Source organism: Muntiacus reevesi, chromosome 14 (assembly GCF_963930625.1).
Source record: "Muntiacus reevesi chromosome 14, mMunRee1.1, whole genome shotgun sequence".
NCBI lineage: Eukaryota > Metazoa > Chordata > Mammalia > Artiodactyla > Cervidae > Muntiacus > Muntiacus reevesi.
This window is the reverse complement of record NC_089262.1, coordinates 66,766,988-66,783,349: the sequence shown is the minus strand read 5'-3', so window position 1 is coordinate 66,783,349 and position 16,362 is coordinate 66,766,988.

Genomic DNA, 16,362 nt, shown 5'->3' with positions numbered 1-16,362 from the left:
CGCGCCTGGGAGCCTGGGAGCATGGGGTCGGCAGCACCCTAGACCACGCCTGGGAGCCTGGGAGTTTGGGAGGCTGGGGGCCTGGGGTCCGCAGCACCCTAGCCCGCGCCTGGGAGCCTGGGAGCCTGGGGTACGCAGCACCCTAGCCCGCGCCTGGGAGCCTGGGAGCCTGGGAGCCTGGGGTCCGCACCACTCTACCCCGCCCCTTGGAGCCTGGGAGCCTGGGAGCCTGGGGCCCTCAGCTGCCGAGCCCGCGCCTGGGAGCCTGGGAGCCTCGGAGCCTGGGGGCCTGGGGTCCGCAGCACCGTATCCCGCGCCTGGGAGCCTGGGAGGATGGGGGCCTGGGGCCCTCAGATCCCGAGCCCGCGCCTGGGAGCCTGGGAGCCTGGGAGCCTGGGGGCCTGGGGTCCGCAGCACCCTATCCCGCGCCTGGGAGCCTGGGAGCCTGGGAGCCTGGGAGTCTGGTGTCCGCAGCACAATAGACCGCGCCTGGGAGCCTGGGAGCCTGGGAGGCTGGTGGCCTGGGGTCCGCAGCACCCTAGCCCGCGCCTGGGAGCCTGGGAGCCTGGGGTCGGCAGCACCCTAGCAGCGCCTGGGAGCCTGGAAGCCTGGGAGCTTGGGAGCCTGCGGTCCGCAGGACCTGAGCCCGCGCCTGGGAGCCTGGGAGCCTGGGAGCCTGGGATCCTGGGGCCCTCAGCTCCCGAGCCCGCGTTTGGGAGCCTGGGGTCCGCAGCACACGAGCCCGCGCCTGGGAGCCTGGGAGCCTGGGAGCCTGGGAGCCTGGGAGGCTGCGGGCCTGGGATCCGCAGCACCTTAGCCAGCGCCTGCGAGCCTGGGAGCCTGGGGCCCTCAGCTCCCGAGCCCGCGCCTTGGAGCCTGGGAGCCTGGGAGCCTGGGAGCCTGGGGTTCGCAGCACCCGAGCCCGCGCCTGGGAGCCTGGGAGCCTGGGAGCCTGGAAGTCTGGGGTCCGCAGCACCATAGACCGCGCCTGGGAGCCTGGGAGCCTGGGAGGCTGGGGGCCTGGGGTCCGCAGCACCCTAGCCCGCGCCTGGGAGCCTGGGAGCCTGGAGTCCACCGCACCCTAGCAGCGCCTGGGAGCCTGGGAGCTTGGGAGCCTGGGGTCCGCAGGACCTGAGCCCGCGCATGGGAGCCTGGGAGCCTTGGAGCCTGGGAGCCTGGGGCCCTCAGCTCCCGAGCCCGCGCTTGGGAGCCTGGGGTCCGCAGCACACGAGCCCGAGCCTGGGATCCTCGGAGCCTGGGGACCTGGGGTCCGCAGCACCCTATCCCGCGCCTGGGAGCCTGGGAGCCTGGGAAGCTGCGGGCCTGGGGCCCTCAGCTCCCGAGCCCGCGCTTGGGAGCCTGGGGTCCGCAGCACACGAGCCCGCGCCTGGGAGCCTGGGAGCCTGGGAGTCTGGGGTCCGCAGCACCATAGACCGCGCCTGGGATCCTGGGAGCCTGGGAGGCTGGGGGCCTGGGGTCCGCAGCACCCTAGCCCGCGCCTGGGAGCCTGGGAGCCTGGGGTCCGCAGCACCCTAGCAGCGCCTGGGAGCTTGGGAGCCTGGGAGCCTGGGAGGCTGGGGGCCTGGGGCCCTCAGCGCCCGAGCCCGCGCTTGGGAGCCTGGGGTCCGCAGCACACGAGCCCGCGCCTGGGAGCCTGGGAGCCTGGGAGGCTGGGGGCCTGGGGTCCGCAGCACACTAGCAGCGCCTGGGAGCCTGGGAGACTGGGAGCCTCGGAGCCTTGGGTCCGCAGCACCATAGACCGCGCCTGGGAGCCTGGGAGCCTGGGAGGCTGGGGGCCTGGGGTCCGCAGCACCCTAGCCCGCGCCTGGGAGCCTGGGAGCCTGGGAGTCTGGGGGCCTGGGGCCATCAGCTCCCGAGCCCTCGCTTGGGAGCATGGGGTCCGCTGCACACGAGCCCGCGCCTGGGAGCCTGGGAGCCTGGGAGGCTGGGGGCCTGGGGTCCGCAGCACCCTAGCCCGCGCCTGGGAGCCTGGGAGCCTGGGATCCTGGGGCCACAGCTCCGGAACCCGCGCCTGGTTGCCTTTGAACCTGGGAGAGGCAGCTCCCGGGCCTGCACTCGAAGCCAGAGAGACGCAGCTCACAAGCCAGCGCCTGGGAGCCTCGGGTCCGCAGCACTCAAGCCCGCGCCTAGGAGCCTGGGAGCCTGGGAGACTGGGTTCTGGGGTCCGCAGCACCCTAGCAGCGCCTGGGTGCCTGGGAGCCTGGGAGCTTGGGAGCCTGGGGTCCGCAGGACCTGAGCCCGCGCCTGGGAGCTTGGGAGCCTGGGAGACTGGGGCCCTCAGTTCCCGAGCCCGCGCTTGGGAGCCTGGGGTCCGCAGCACAATAGACCGCGCCTGGGAGCCTGGGAGCCTGGGAGTCTGGGGTCCGCAGCACCCGAGCCCGCGCCTGGGAGCCTGGGGTCCGCAGCACACGAGCCCGCGCCTGGGAGCCTGGGAGCCTGGGAGCCTGGGGCCCTCAGCTCCCGAGCCCGCGCTTGGGAGCCTGCGGTCCGCAGCACACGAGCCCGCGCCTGGGAGCCTGGGAGCCTGGGAGTCTGGGGTCTGCAGCACCCGAGCCCGCGCCTGGGAGCCTGGGGTCCGCAGCACACGAGCCCGCGCCTGGGAGCCTGGGAGCCTGGGAGCCTAGGAGCCTGGGAGGCTGGGGGCCTGGGGTCCGCAGCACCCGAGCCCGCGCCTGGGAGCCTGGGAGCCTGGGAGCCTGGGGGCCTGGGGTCCGCAGCACCCTATCCCGCGCCTGGGAGCCTGGGAGCCTGGGAGTCTGGGGTCCGCAGCACAATAGACCGCGCCTGGGAGCCTGGGAGCCTGGGAGTCTGGGGTCCGCAACACCCGAGCCCGCGCCTGGGAGTCTGGGGTCCGCAGCACACGAGCCCGCGCCTGGGAGCCTGGGAGCCTGGGAGCCTGGGGTCCGCAGCACCCTAGCAGCGCCTGGGAGCTTGGGAGCCTGGGAGCCTGGGAGGCTGGGGGCCTGGGGCCCTCAGGTCCTGAGCCCGCGCTTGGGAGCCTGGGGTCCGCAGCACACGAGCCCGAGCCTGGGAGCCTGGGAGCCTGGGAGCCTGGGAAGCTGGGGGCCTGGGGTCCGCAGCACCCTAGCCCGCGCCTGGGAGCCTGGGAGCCTGGCGTCCGCAGCACCCGAGCACGCGCCTGGGAGCCTAGGAGCCTGGGAGCCTGGGAGTCTGGGGTCCGCAGCACCATAGACCGCGCCTGGGAGCCTGGGAGCCTGGGAGGCTGGGGGCCTGGGGTCCGCAGCACCCTAGCTGGCGCCTGGGAGCCTGGGAGCCTGGGGTCCGCAGCACCCTAGCCCGCGCCAGGGAGCCTGGGAGCCTGGGATCCTGGGGCCGCAGCTCCGGAATCCGCGCCTGGTTGCCTTTGAACCTGGGGGAGGCAGCTCCCGGGCCTGCACTCGAAGCCAGGGAGATGCAGCTCACGAGCCAGCGCCTGGGAGCCTGGGGTGCGCAGCACACGAGCCCGCGCCTGGGAGCCTGTGAAGCCCAGCCCCCGATCCCGCGCCTGGTAGCCTGTGAGCCTTGGGATCCCAGCTCACGTGCACGCGCCTGGGAGCCTGGGGTGCGCAGCACACGAGCACGCGCCTGGGAGCCTGTGAGCCTGCGTGCACAATCTCCCGAGAACGCACCTGTTAGCCTATGAGCCTTGGGGTCCCAGCTCACGAGCACGCGCTTGGGAGCCTGGGGCACGCATCTCCCGAGCAAACGCACGGGAGGCCGGATACTGGTTTTGAGCAGCTTTCGATCTTCGCCTGGGAGCCTGGGAGCCTGGTAGCCTGGGATCCTCAGCACACGAGCCCGCGCCTGGGAGCCTGGGAGCATGGGGTCCGCAGCACCCTAGACCACGCCTGGGAGCCTGGGAGTTTGCGAGGCTGGGGGCCTGGGGTCCGCAGCACCCTAGCCCGCGCCTGGGAGGCTGGGAGCCTGGGGTACGCAGCACCCTAGCCCGCGCCTGGGAGCCTGGGAGCCTGGGAGCCTGGGGTCCGCACCACTCTACCCCGCGCCTAGGAGCCTGGGAGCCTGGGAGCCTGGGGCCCTCAGCTGGCGAGCCCGCGCCTGGGAGCCTGGGAGCTTGGGAGCCTGGGGGCCTGGGGTCCGCAGCACCGTATCCCGCGCCTGGGAGCCTGGGAGGATGGGGGCCTGGGGCCCTCAGATCCCGAGCCCGCGCCTGGGAGCCTGGGATCCTGGGAGCCTGGGGGCCTGGGGTCCGCAGCACCCTATCCCGCGCCTGGGAGCCTGGGAGCCTGGGAGCCTGGGAGTCTGGGGTCCGCAGCACAATAGACCGCGCCTGGGAGCCTGGGAGCCTGGGAGGTTGGTGGCCTGGGGTCCGCAGCACCCTAGCCCGCGCCTGGGAGCCTGGGAGCCTGGGGTCCGCAGCACCCTAGCAGCGCCTGGGAGCCTGGAAGCCTGGGAGCTTGGGAGCCTGCGGTCCGCAGGACCTGAGCCCGCGCCTGGGAGCCTGGGAGCCTGGGAGCCTGGGAGCCTGGGGCCCTCAGCTCCCGAGCCCGCGTTTGGGAGCCTGTGGTCCGCAGCACACGAGCCCGCGCCTGGGAGCCTGGGAGCCTGGGAGCCTGGGAGGCTGCGGGCCTGGGATCCGCAGCACCTTAGCCAGCGCCTGCGAGCCTGGGAGCCTGGGGCCCTCAGCTCCCGAGCCCGCGCCTTGGAGCCTGGGAGCCTGGGAGCCTGGGGTTCGCAGCACCCGAGCCCGCGCCTGGGAGCCTGGGAGCCTGGGAGCCTGGAAGTCTGGGGTCCGCAGCACCATAGACCGCGCCTGGGAGCCTGGGAGGCTGGGGGCCTGGGGTCCGCAGCACCCTACCCCTCGCCTGGGAGCCTGGGAGCCTGGGGTCCACCGCACACTAGCAGCGCCTGGGAGCCTTGGAGCCTGGGAGCCTGGGAGGCTAGGGGCCTGGGGTCCGCAGCACCCTAGACCGCGCCTGGGAGCCTGGGAGCCTGGGGCCCTCAGCCCCCGAGCCCGCGCCTGGGAGCCTGGGAGCCTGGGAGCCTGGGGTCCGCAGCACCCGAGCACGCGCCTGGGAGCCTAGGAGCCTGGGAGCCTGGGAGTCTGGGGTCCGCAGCACCATAGACCGCGCCTGGGAGCCTGGGAGCCTGGGAGGCTGGGGGCCTGGGGTCCGCAGCACCCTAGCTCGCGCCTGGGAGCCTGGGAGCCTGGGGTCCGCAGCACCCTCGCAGCGCCTGGGAGCCTGGGAGCCTGGGAGCCTGGGAGTCTGGGGTCCGCAGCACCATAGACCGCGCCTGGGAGCCTGGGAGCCTGGGGGCCTGGGGTCCGCAGCACCCTAGCTCGCGCCTGGGAGCCTGGGAGCCTGGGGTCCGCAGCACCCTCGCAGCGCCTGGGAGCCTGTGAGCCTGGGAGTCTGGGGTCTGCAGCACCATAGACCGCGCCTGGGAGCCTGGGAGGTTGGGGGCCTGGGGTCCGCAGCACCCTAGCCAGCGCCTGGGAGGCTGTGGTCCGCAGCACCCTAGCATCGCCTGGGAGCCTTGGAGCCTGGGAGCTTGTGAGCCTGGGGTCCGCAGGACCAGAGCCCGCGCCTGGGAGCCTGGGAGCCTGGGGCCCTCAGCTCCCGAGCCCGCGCTTGGGAGCCTGTGGTCCGCAGCACATGAGCCCGCACATGGGAGCCTGGGAGCCTGGGAGCCTGGGGTCCGCAGCACTCTATCGCGCGTCTGGGAGCCTGGGAGCCTGGGAGGCTGGGGGCCTGGGGTCCGCAGCACCCTAGCCCGCGCCTGGGAGCCTGGGAGCCTGGGAGCTTGGGAGCCTGGGGTCCGCAGGACCTGAGCCCGCGACTGGGAGCCTGGGAGCCTGGGAGCCTTGGGTCCTCAGCTCCCGAGCCCGCGCCTGGGAGCCTGGGAGGCTGAGGTCCGCAGCACCTGAGCCGGCGCCTGGGAGCCTGGGAGCCTGGGGTCCGCACCACCCTACCCCGCGCCTAGGAGCCTGGGAGCCTGGGAGCCTGGGGCCCTCAGCTCCCGAGCCCGCGCCTGGGAGCCTGGGAGCCTGGGGGCCTGGGGTCCGCAGCACCCTATCCCGCGCCTGGGAGCCTGGGAGGATGGGGGCCTGGGGCCCTCAGCTCCCGAGCCCGCGCCTGGGAACCTGGGAGCCTGGGAGCCTGGGGGCCTGGGGTCCGCAGCACCCTATCCCGCGCCTGGGAGCCTGGGAGCCTGGGAGCCTGGGAGTCTGGGGTCCGCAGCACAATAGACCGCGCATGGGAGCCTGGGAGCCTGGGAGGCTGGGGGCCTGGCGTCCGCAGCACACTAGCCCGCGCCTGGGAGCCTGGGAGCCTGTGGTCCGCAGCACCCTAGCAGCGCCTGGGAGCCTGGGAGCCTGGGAGCTTGGGAGCCTGGGGTCCGCAGGACCTGAGCCCGCGCCTGGGCGCCTGGGAGCCTGGGAGCCTGGGGCCCTCAGCTCCCGAGCCCGCGCTTGGGAGCCTGGGGTCCGCAGCACACGAGCCCGCGCCTGGGAGCCTGGGAGACTGGGAGTCTGGGGTTCGCAGCTCCCGAGCCCGCGCCTGGGAGCCTGGGAGCCTGGGAGCATGGGGTACGCAGCACACTAGCCCGCGCCTGGGAGCCTGGGAGCCTGGGGCCCTCAGCTCCCGAGCCCGCGCTTGCGAGCCTGGGAGCCTGGGAGCCTGGGGTCCTGGGGTCCGCAGCACGCTAGCACGTGCCTGGGAGCCTGGGAGCCTGGGAGACTGGTGTCCGCAGCACCCTAACAGCGCCTGGGAGCCTGGGAGCATGGGAGCTTGGGAGCCTGGGGTGCGCAGGACATGAGCCCGCGCCTGGGAGCCTGGGAGCCTGGGATCCTGGGGCCGCAGCTCCGGAACCCGCGCCTGGTTGCCTTTGAACCTGGGGGAGGCAGCTCCCGGGCCTGCACTCGAAGCCAGGGAAATGCAGCTCACGAGCCAGCGCATGGGAGCCTGGGGTGCGCAGCACAGGAGCCCGCGCCTGGGAGCCTGTGAAGCCCAGCTCCCAATCCCGCGCCTGGAAGCCTGTGAGCCTTGGGGTCCAGGGTCACGTGCACGCGCCTGGGAACCTGGGGTGCGCAGCACACGAGCACGCGCCTGGACGCCTGTGAGCCTGCGGGCACAATCTCCCGAGAACGCACCTGTTAGCCTATGAGCCTTGGGGTCCCAGCTCACGAGTACGCGCTAGGGAGCCTGGGGCACGCATCTCCCGAGCAAACGCACGGGAGGCCGGATACTGGTTTTCAGCAGCTTTCGATCTTCGCCTGGGAGCCTCGGATCCTGGGAGCCTGGGAGCATGGGGTCGGCAGCACCCTAGCAGCGCCTGGGAGCCTGGGAGCCTGGGAGCCTGGGTTCTGGGGTCCACAGCACCCTAGACCACGCCTGGGTGCATGGGAGCTTGGGAGGCTGGGGCCTGGGGTCCGCAGCACCCGAGCCCGCGCATGGGAGCCTGGGACCCTGGAGCCTGGGGTCCGCAGCACCTGAGCCCGCGCCTGGGAGCCTGGGAGCCTGGGACCCTGGGAGCCTGGGAGCCTGGGGTCCGCACCACCCTACCCCGCAACTAGGAGCCTGGGAGCCTGGGAGCCTGGGGCCCTCAGCTCCCGAGCCCGCGCCTGGGAGCTTGGGAGCCTGGGGGCCTGGGGCCCCCAGCTCCCGAGCCCGCGCTTGGGAGCTTGGGGTCCGCAGCACCCTAGCAGCGCCTGGGAGCCTGGGAGCCAGGGAGCTTGGGAGCCTGGGGTCCGCAGCACCCGAGCCCGCGCCTGGGAGCCTGGGAGCCTGGGAGGCTGGGAGCCTGGGGGCCTGGGGCCCCCAGCTCCCGAGCCCGCGCTTGGGAGCCTGGGGTCCGCAGCACACGAACCCGCGCCTGGGAGCCTGGGAGTCTGGGAGCCTGGGAGTCTGTGGTACGAGCACCATAGACACCGCCTGGGAGCCTGGGAGCCTGGGAGGCAGGGGGCCTGGGGTCCACAGCACCCTAACCCGCGCCTGGGAACCTGGGAGCCTGGGGTCCGCAGCACCCTAGCAGCGCCTGGGAGCCTGGGAGCCTGGGAGCTTGGGAGCCTGCGGTCCGCTGGACCTGAGCCCGCGCCTGGGAGCCTGGGAGCCTGGGAGCCTTGGGCCCTCAGCTCCCGAGCCCGCGCTTGGGAGCCTGGGGTCCGTAGCCCACGAGACCGCGCCTGGGAGCCTGGGAGCTTGGGAGTCTGGGGACCGCAGCACCCGAGCCCGCGCCTGGGAGCCTGGGGTCCGCAGCACACGAGCCCGCGCCTGGGAGCCTGGGAGCCTAGGAGCCTGGGAGGTTGGGGGCCTGGGGTCCGCAGCACCCCAGCCTGCGCCTGGGAGCCTGGGAGCCTGGGAGCTTGGGGCCCTCAGCTCCCGAGCCCGCGCCTGGGAGCCTGGGAGCCTGGGGGCATGGGGTCCGCAGCACCCTATCCCGCGCCTGGGAGCCTGGGAGCCTGGGGTCCGCAGCACCCTAGCAGCGCCTGGGAGCCTGGGAGCCTGGGAGCTTGGGAGCCTGGGGTACGCAGGACCTGAGCCCGCGCCTAGGAGCCTGGGAGCCTGGGAGCCTGGGGCCCTCAGCTCCCGAGCCCGCGCTTGGGAGCCTGGGGTCCGTAGCACACGAGCCCGCGCCTGGGAGACTGGGAGCCTGGGAGCCTGGGAGGCTGGTGGCCTGGGGTCCGCAGCACCCTAGCTCGCGCCTGGGAGCCTGGGAGCCTGGGAGGCTGGGGGCCTTGGGTCCGCAGCACCCTAGCTCGCGCCTGGGAGCCTGGGTGCCTGGGGTCCGCAGCACCCTAGCAGCGCCTGGGAACCTGGGAGCCTGTGAGCTTGGGAGCCTGGGGTCCACAGGACCTGAGCCCGCGCCTGGGAGCCTGGGAGCCTGGGTGCTTGGGAGCCTGGGGCCCTCAGCTCCCGAGCCCGCGCTTGGGAGCCTGGGGTCCGCAGCACATGAGCCCGCGCCTGGGAGCCTGGGAGCCTGGGGACCTGGGGTCCGCAGCACCCTATCCCGCGCCTGGGAGCCTGGGAGGCTGGGGGCCTGGGGCCCTCAGCTCCCGAGCCCGCGCTTGGGAGCCTGGGGTCCGCAGCACACAAGCCCGCGCCTGGGAGCCTGGGAGCCTGGGAGGCTGGGGACCTGGGGTCCGCCACACCCTAGCCCGCGCCAGGGAGCCTGGGAGCCTGGGAGACTGGTGTCCGCAGCACCCTAACAGCGCCTGGGAGCCTGGGAGCATGGGAGCTTGGGAGCCTGGGGTGCGCAGGACCTGAGCCCGCGCCTGGGAGCCTGGAAGCCTGGGATCCTGGGGCCGCAGCTCCGAAACCCGCGCCTGGTTGCCTTTGAACCTAGGGGAGGCAGCTCCCGGGCCTGCACTCGAACCCAGGGAAATGCAGCTCACGAGCCAGCGCATGGGAGCCTGGGGTGCGCAGCACAGGAGCCCGCGCCTGGGAGCCTGTGAAGCCCAGCTCCCAATCCCGCGCCTGGAAGCCTGTGAGCCTTGGGGTCCAGGCTCACGTGCACGCGCCTGGGAGCCTGGGGTGCGCAGCACACGAGCACGCGCCTGGACGCCTGTGAGCCTGCGGGCACAATCTCCCGAGAACGCACCTGTTAGCCTATGAGCCTTGGGGTCCCAGCTCACGAGTACGCGCTAGGGAGCCTGGGGCACGCATCTCCCGAGCACGGGAGGCCGGATACTGGTTTTCAGCAGCTTTCGATCTTCGCCTGGGAGCCTCGGATCCTGGGAGCCTGGGAGCATGGGGTCGGCAGCACCCTAGCAGCGCCTGGGAGCCTGGGAGCCTGGGAGCCTGGGGTCCTCAGCTCCCGAGCCCGCGCTTGGGAGCCTGGGGTCCGCAGCACACGAGCCCGCGCCTGGGAGCCTTGGAGCCTGGGAGTCTGGGGTCCGCATCACCATAGACCGCGCCTGGGAGCCTGGGAGCCTGGGGGCCTGGGGTCCGCACCACCCTACCCCGCGCCTAGGAGCCTGGGAGCCTGGGAGCCTGGGGCCCTCAGCTCCCGAGCCCGCGCCTGGGAGCCTGGGAGCCTGGGAGCCTGGGGGCCTGGGGCCCCCAGCTCCTGAGCCCGCGCTTGGGAGACTGGGGTCCGCAGCACACGAACCCGCGCCTGGGAGCCTGGGAGTCTGGGAGCCTGGGAGTCTGTGGTCCGAGCACCATAGACCCCGCCTGGGAGCCTGGGAGGCTGGGGGCCTGGGGTCCACAGCACCCTAACCCGCGCCTGGGAACCTGGGAGCCTGGGGTCCGCAGCACCCTAGCAGCGCCTGGGAGCCTGGGAGCTTGGGAGCCTGCGGTCCGCTGGACCTGAGCCCGCGCCTGGGAGCCTGGGAGCCTGGGAGCCTGGGAGCCTTGGGCCCTCAGCTCCCGAGCCCGCGCTTGGGAGCCTGGGGTCCGCAGCACCCTAGCAGCGCCTGGGAGCCTGGGAGCCTGGGAGCCTGGGGCCCTCAGCTCCGAGCCCGCGCCTGGGAGCCTGGGAGCCTGGGAGCCTGGGGGCCTGGGGTCCGCAGCACCCTATCCCGCGCCTGGGAGCCTGGGAGCCTGGGGTCTGCAGCACCCTAGCAGCGCCTGGGAGCCTGGGAGCCTGGGAGCTTGGGAGCCTGGGGTCCGCAGGACCTGAGCCCGCGCCTAGGAGCCTGGGAGCCTGGGAGCCTGGGGCCCTCAGCTCCCGAGCCCGCGCTTGGGAGCCTGGGGTCCGTAGCACACGAGCCCGCGCCTGGGAGCCTGGGAGCCTGGGAGCCTGGGAGGCTGGGGGCCTGGGGTCCGCAGCACCCTAGCCCGCGCCTGGGAGCCTGGGAGCCTGGGGCCCTCAGCTCCCGAGCCCGCGCCTGGGAGCCTGGGAGCCTGGGGTCCGCAGCACCCGAGCCCGCGCCTGGGAGCCTGGGAGCCTGGGAGTCTGGGGTCCGCAGCACCATAGACCGCGCCTGGGAGCCTGGGAGCCTGGGAGCCTGGGAGTCTGGGGTCCGCAGCACAATAGACCGCGCCTGGGAGCCTGGGAGCCTGGGGTCCGCAGCACCCTAGCAGCGCCTGGGAACCTGGGAGCCTGTGAGCTTGGGAGCCTGGGGACCGCAGGACCTGAGCCCGCGCCTGGGAGCCTGGGAGCCTGGGTGCTTGGGAGCCTGGGGCCCTCAGCTCCCGAGCCCGCGCTTGGGAGCCTGGGGTCCGCAGCACATGAGCCCGCGCCTGTGAGCCTGGGAGCCTGGGGACCTGGGGTCCGCAGCACCCTATCCCGCGCCTGGGAGCCTGGGAGGCTGGGGGCCTGGGGCCCTCAGCTCCCGAGCCCGCGCTTGGGAGCCTGGGGTCCGCAGCACACGAGCCCGCGCCTGGGAGCCTGGGAGCCTGGGAGGCTGGGGGCCTGGGGTCCGCCACACCCTAGCCCGCGCCAGGGAGCCTGGGAGCGTGGGATCCTGGGGCCGCAGCTCCGGAACCCGCGCCTGGTTGCCTTTGAACCTGGGGGAGGCAGCTCCCGGGCCTGCACTCGAAGCCAGGGAGATGCAGCTCACGAGCCAGCGCCTGGGCGCCTGGGGTGCGCAGCACACGAGCCCGCGCCTGGGAGCCTGTGAAGCCCAGCCCCCGATCCCGCGCCTGGTAGCCTGTGAGCCTTGGCATCCCAGCTCACGTGCACGCGCCTGGGAGCCTGGGGTGCGCAGCACACGAGCACGCGCCTGGGAGCCTGTGAGCCTGCGGGCACAATCTCCCGAGAACGCACCTGTTAGCCTATGAGCCTTGGGGTCCCAGCTCACGAGCACGCGCTTGGGAGCCTGGGGCACACATCTCCCGAGCAAACGCACGGGAGGCCGGATACTGGTTTTGAGCAGCTTTCGATCTTCGCCTGGGAGCCTGGTAGCCTGGGATCCTCAGCACATGAGCCCGCGCCTGGGAGCCTGGGAGCATGGGGTCGGCAGCACTCTAGCAGCGCCTGGGAGCCTGGGAGCCTGGGTTCTGGGGTCCGCAGCACCCTAGACCACGCCTGGGAGCCTGGGAGTTTGGGAGGCTGGGGGCCTGGGGTCCGCAGCACCCTAGCCCGCGCCTGGGCGCCTGGGAGCCTGGGGTACGCAGCACCCTAGCCCGCGCCTGGGAGCCTGGGAGCCTGGGAGCCTGGGGTCCGCACCACTCTACCCCGCGCCTAGGAGCCTGGGAGCCTGGGAGCCTGGGGCCCTCAGCTGTCGAGCCCGCGCCTGGGAGCCTGGGAGCCTGGGAGCCTGGGGGCCTGGGGTCCGCAGCACCGTATCCCGCGCATGGGAGCCTGGTAGGATGGGGGCCTGGGGCCCTCAGATCCCGAGCCCGCGCCTGGGAGCCTGGGAGCCTGGGAGCCTGGGGGCCTGGGGTCCGCAGCACCCGAACCCGCGCCTGGGAGCCTGGGAGCCTGGGAGCCTGGGAGGCTGCGGGCCTGGGATCCGCAGCACCTTAGCCTGCGCCTGCGAGCCTGGGAGCCTGGGGCCCTCAGCTCCCGAGCCCGCGCCTTGGAGCCTGGGAGCCTGGGAGCCTGGGAGCCTGGGGTCCGCAGCACCCGAGCCCGCTCCTGGGAGCCTGGGAGCCTGGGAGCCTGGGAGTCTGGGGTCCGCAGCACCATAGACCGCGCCTGGGAGCCTGGGAGGCTGGGGGCCTGGGGTCCGCAGCACCCTAGCCCGCGCCTGGGAGCCTGGGAGCCTGGGGTCCACAGCACCCTAGCAGCGCCTGGGAGACTGGGAGCCTGGGAGCTTGGGAGCCTGGGGTCCGCAGGACCTGAGCCCGCGCATGGGAGCCTGGGAGCCTTGGAGCCTGGGAGCCTGGGGCACTCAGCTCCCGAGCACGCGCTTGGGAGCCTGGGGTCCGCAGCACACGAGCCCGAGCCTGGGAGCCTCGGAGCCTGGGGACCTGGGGTCCGCAGCACCCTATCCCGCGCCTGGGAGCCTGGGAGCCTGGGAAGCTGCGGGCCTGGGGCCCTCAGCTCCCGAGCCCGCGCTTGGGAGCCTGGGGTCCGCAGCACACGAGCCCGCGCCTGGGAGCCTGGGAGCCTGGGAGTCTGGGCTCCGCAGCACCATAGACCGCGCCTGGGATCCTGGGAGCCTGGGAGGCTGGGGGCCTGGGGTCCGCAGCACCCTAGCCCGCGCCTGGGAGCCTGGGAGCCTGGGGTCCGCAGCACCCTAGCAGCGCCTGGGAGAATGGGAGCCTGGGAGCCTGGGAGGCTGGGGGCCTGGGGCCCTCAGCGCCCGAGCCCGCGCTTGGGAGCCTGGGGTCCGCACCACACGAGCCCGCGCCTGGGAGCCTGGGAGCCTGGGAGCCTGGGGTCCGCAGCACCCTAACAGCGCCTGGGAGCCTGGGAGCCTGAGAGTCTGGGGGCCTGGGGCCATCAGTTCCCGAGCCCGCGCTTGGGAGCCTGGGGTCCGCTGCACACGAGCCCGCGCCTGGGAGCCTGGGAGCCTGGGAGGCTGGGGGCCTGGGGTCCGCAGCACCCTAGCCCGCGCCTGGGAGCCTGGCAGCCTGGGATCCTGGGGCCGCAGCTCCGGAACCCGCGCCTGGTTGCCTTTGAACCTGGGGGAGGCAGCTCCCGGGCCTGCACTCGAAGCCAGAGAGATGCAGCTCACAAGCCAGCGCCTGGGAGCCTCGGGTCCGCAGCACTCAAGCCCGCGCCTAGGAGCCAGGGAGCCTGGGTTCTGGGGTCCGCAGCACCCTAGCCCGCGCCTGGGAGCCTGGGAGCCTGGGGTCCGCAGCACCCTAGCAGCGCCTGGGAGCCTGGGAGCCTGGGAGCTTGGGAGCCTGGGGTCCGCAGGACCTGAGCCCGCGCCTGGGAGCCTGGGAGCCTGGGAGCCTGGGGCCCTCAGCTCCCGAGCCCGCGCTTGGGAGCCTGGGGTCCGCAGTACACGAGCCCGCGCCTGGGAGCCTGGGAGCCTGGGAGTCTGGGGTCCGCAGCACCCGAGCCCGCGCCTGGGAGCCTGGGGTCCGCAGCACACGAGCCCGCGCCTGGGAGCCTGGGAGCCTAGGAGCCTGGGAGGCTGGGGGCCTGGGGTCCGCAGCACCCGAGCCCGCGCGTGGGAGCCTGGGAGCCTGGGAGCCTGGGGACCTCAGCTCCCGAGCCCGCGCCTGGGAGCCTGGGAGCCTGGGAGCCTGGGGGCCTGGGGTCCGCAGCACCCTATCCCGCGCCTGGGAGCCTGGGAGCCTGGGAGTCTGGGGTCCGCAGCACAATAGACCGTGCCTGGGAGCCTGGGAGCTTGGGAGGCTGGGAGCCTGGGGTCCGCAGCACCCTAGCCCGCGCCTGGGAGCCTGGGAGCCTGGGAGCTTGGGAGCCTGGGGTCCGCAGGACCTGAGCCCGCGCCTAGGAGCCTGGGAGCCTGGGAGCCTGGGGCTCTCAGCTCCCGAGCCCGCGCTTGGGAGCCTGGGGTCCGCAGCACACGAGCCCGCGCCTGGGAGCCTGGTAGCCTGGGAGCCTGGGAGCCTGGGAGCCTGGGAGCCTGGGGTCCGCAGCACCCTAGCAGCGCCTGGGAGCCTGGGAGCCTGGGAGCCTGGGAGTCTGGGGCCCGCAGCACAATAGACCGCGCCTGGGAACCTGGGAGGCTGGGGGCCTGGGGTCCGCATCACCCTAGCCCGCGCCTGGGAGTCTGGGAGCCTGGGGTCCGCAGCACCCTAGCAGCGCCTGGGAGCCTGGGAGCCTGGGAGCTTGGGAGCCTGGGGTCCGCAGGACCTGAGCCCGCGCCTAGGAGCCTGGGAGCCTGGGAGCCTGGGGCCCTCAGCTCCCGAGCCTGCGCTTGGGAGCCTGGGGTCCGCAGCACACGAGCCCGCGCCTGGGAGCCTGGGAGCCTGGGAGCCTGGGAGGCTGGGAGCCTGGGGTCCGCAGCACACAAGCCCGCGCCTGGGAGCCTGGGAGCCTGGGGCCCTCAGCTCCCGAGCCCGCGCCTGGGAGCCTGGGAGCCTGGGAGCCTGGGAGCCTGGGGTCCGCAGCACCCGAGCCCGCGCCTGGGAGCCTGGGAGCCTGGGAGCCTGGGAGTCTGGGGTCCGCAGCACCATAGACCGCGCCTGGGAGCCTGGGAGCCTGGGAGGCTGGGGGCGTGGGGTCCGCAGCACCCTAGCCCGCGCCTGGGAGCCTGGGAGCCTGGGAGCTTGGGAGCCTGGGGTCCGCAGGACCTGAGCCCGCGCATGGGAGCCTGGGAGCCTTGGAGCCTGGGAGCCTGTGGCACTCAGCTCCCGAGCCCGCGCTTGGGAGCCTGGGGTCCGCAGCACAGGAGCCCGAGCCTGGGAGCCTCGGAGCCTGGGGACCTGGGGTCCGCAACACCCTATCCCGCGCCTGGGAGCCTGGGAGCCTGGGAAGCTGCGGGCCTGGGGCCCTCAGCTCCCGAGCCCGCGCTTGGGAGCCTGGGGTCCGCAGCACACGAGCCCGCGCCTGGGAGCCTGGGAGCCTGGGAGTCTGGGGTCCGCAGCACCATAGACCGCGCCTGGGATCCTGGGAGCCTGGGAGGCTGGGGGCCTGGGGTCCACAGCACACGAGCCCGCGCCTGGGAGCCTGGGAGCCTGGGGTCCGCAGCACCCTAGCAGCGCCTGGGAGAATGGGAGCCTGGGAGCCTGGGAGGCTGGGGGCCTGGGGCCCTCAGCGCCCGAGCCCGCGCTTGGGAGCCTGGGGTCCGCACCACACGAGCCCGCGCCTGGGAGCCTGGGAGCCTGGGAGGCTGGGGGCCTGGGGTCCGCAGCACCCTAGCCCGCGCCTGGGAGCCTGGCAGCCTGGGATCCTGGGGCCGCAGCTCCGGAACCCGCGCCTGGTTGCCTTTGAACCTGGGGGAGGCAGCTCCCGGGCCTGCACTCGAAGCCAGAGAGATGCAGCTCACGAGCCAGCGCCTGGGAGCCTCGGGTCCGCAGCACTCAAGCCCGCGCCTAGGAGCCAGGGAGCCTGGGTTCTGGGGTCCGCAGCACCCTAGCCCGCGCCTGGGAGCCTGGGAGCCTGGGGTCCGCAGCACCCTAGCAGCGCCTGGGAGCCTGGGAGCCTGGGAGCTTGGGAGCCTGGGGTCCGCAGGACCTGAGCCCGCGCCTGGGAGCCTGGGAGCCTGGGAGCCTGGGGCCCTCAGCTCCCGAGCCCGCGCTTGGGAGCCTGGGGTCCGCAGTACACGAGCCCGCGCCTGGGAGCCTGGGAGCCTGGGAGTCTGGGGTCCGCAGCACCCGAGCCCGCGCCTGGGAGCCTGGGGTCCGCAGCACACGAGCCCGCGCCTGGGAGCCTGGGAGCCTAGGAGCCTGGGAGGCTGGGGGCCTGGGGTCCGCAGCACCCTAGCTCGCGCCTGGGAGCCTGGGAGCCTGGGGTCCGCAGCACCCTCGCAGCGCCTGGGAGCCTGGGAGCCTGGGAGCCTGGGGTCCGCAGCACTCTATCCCGCGTCTGGGAGCCTGGGAGCCTGGGAGGCTGGGGGCCTGGGGTCCGCAG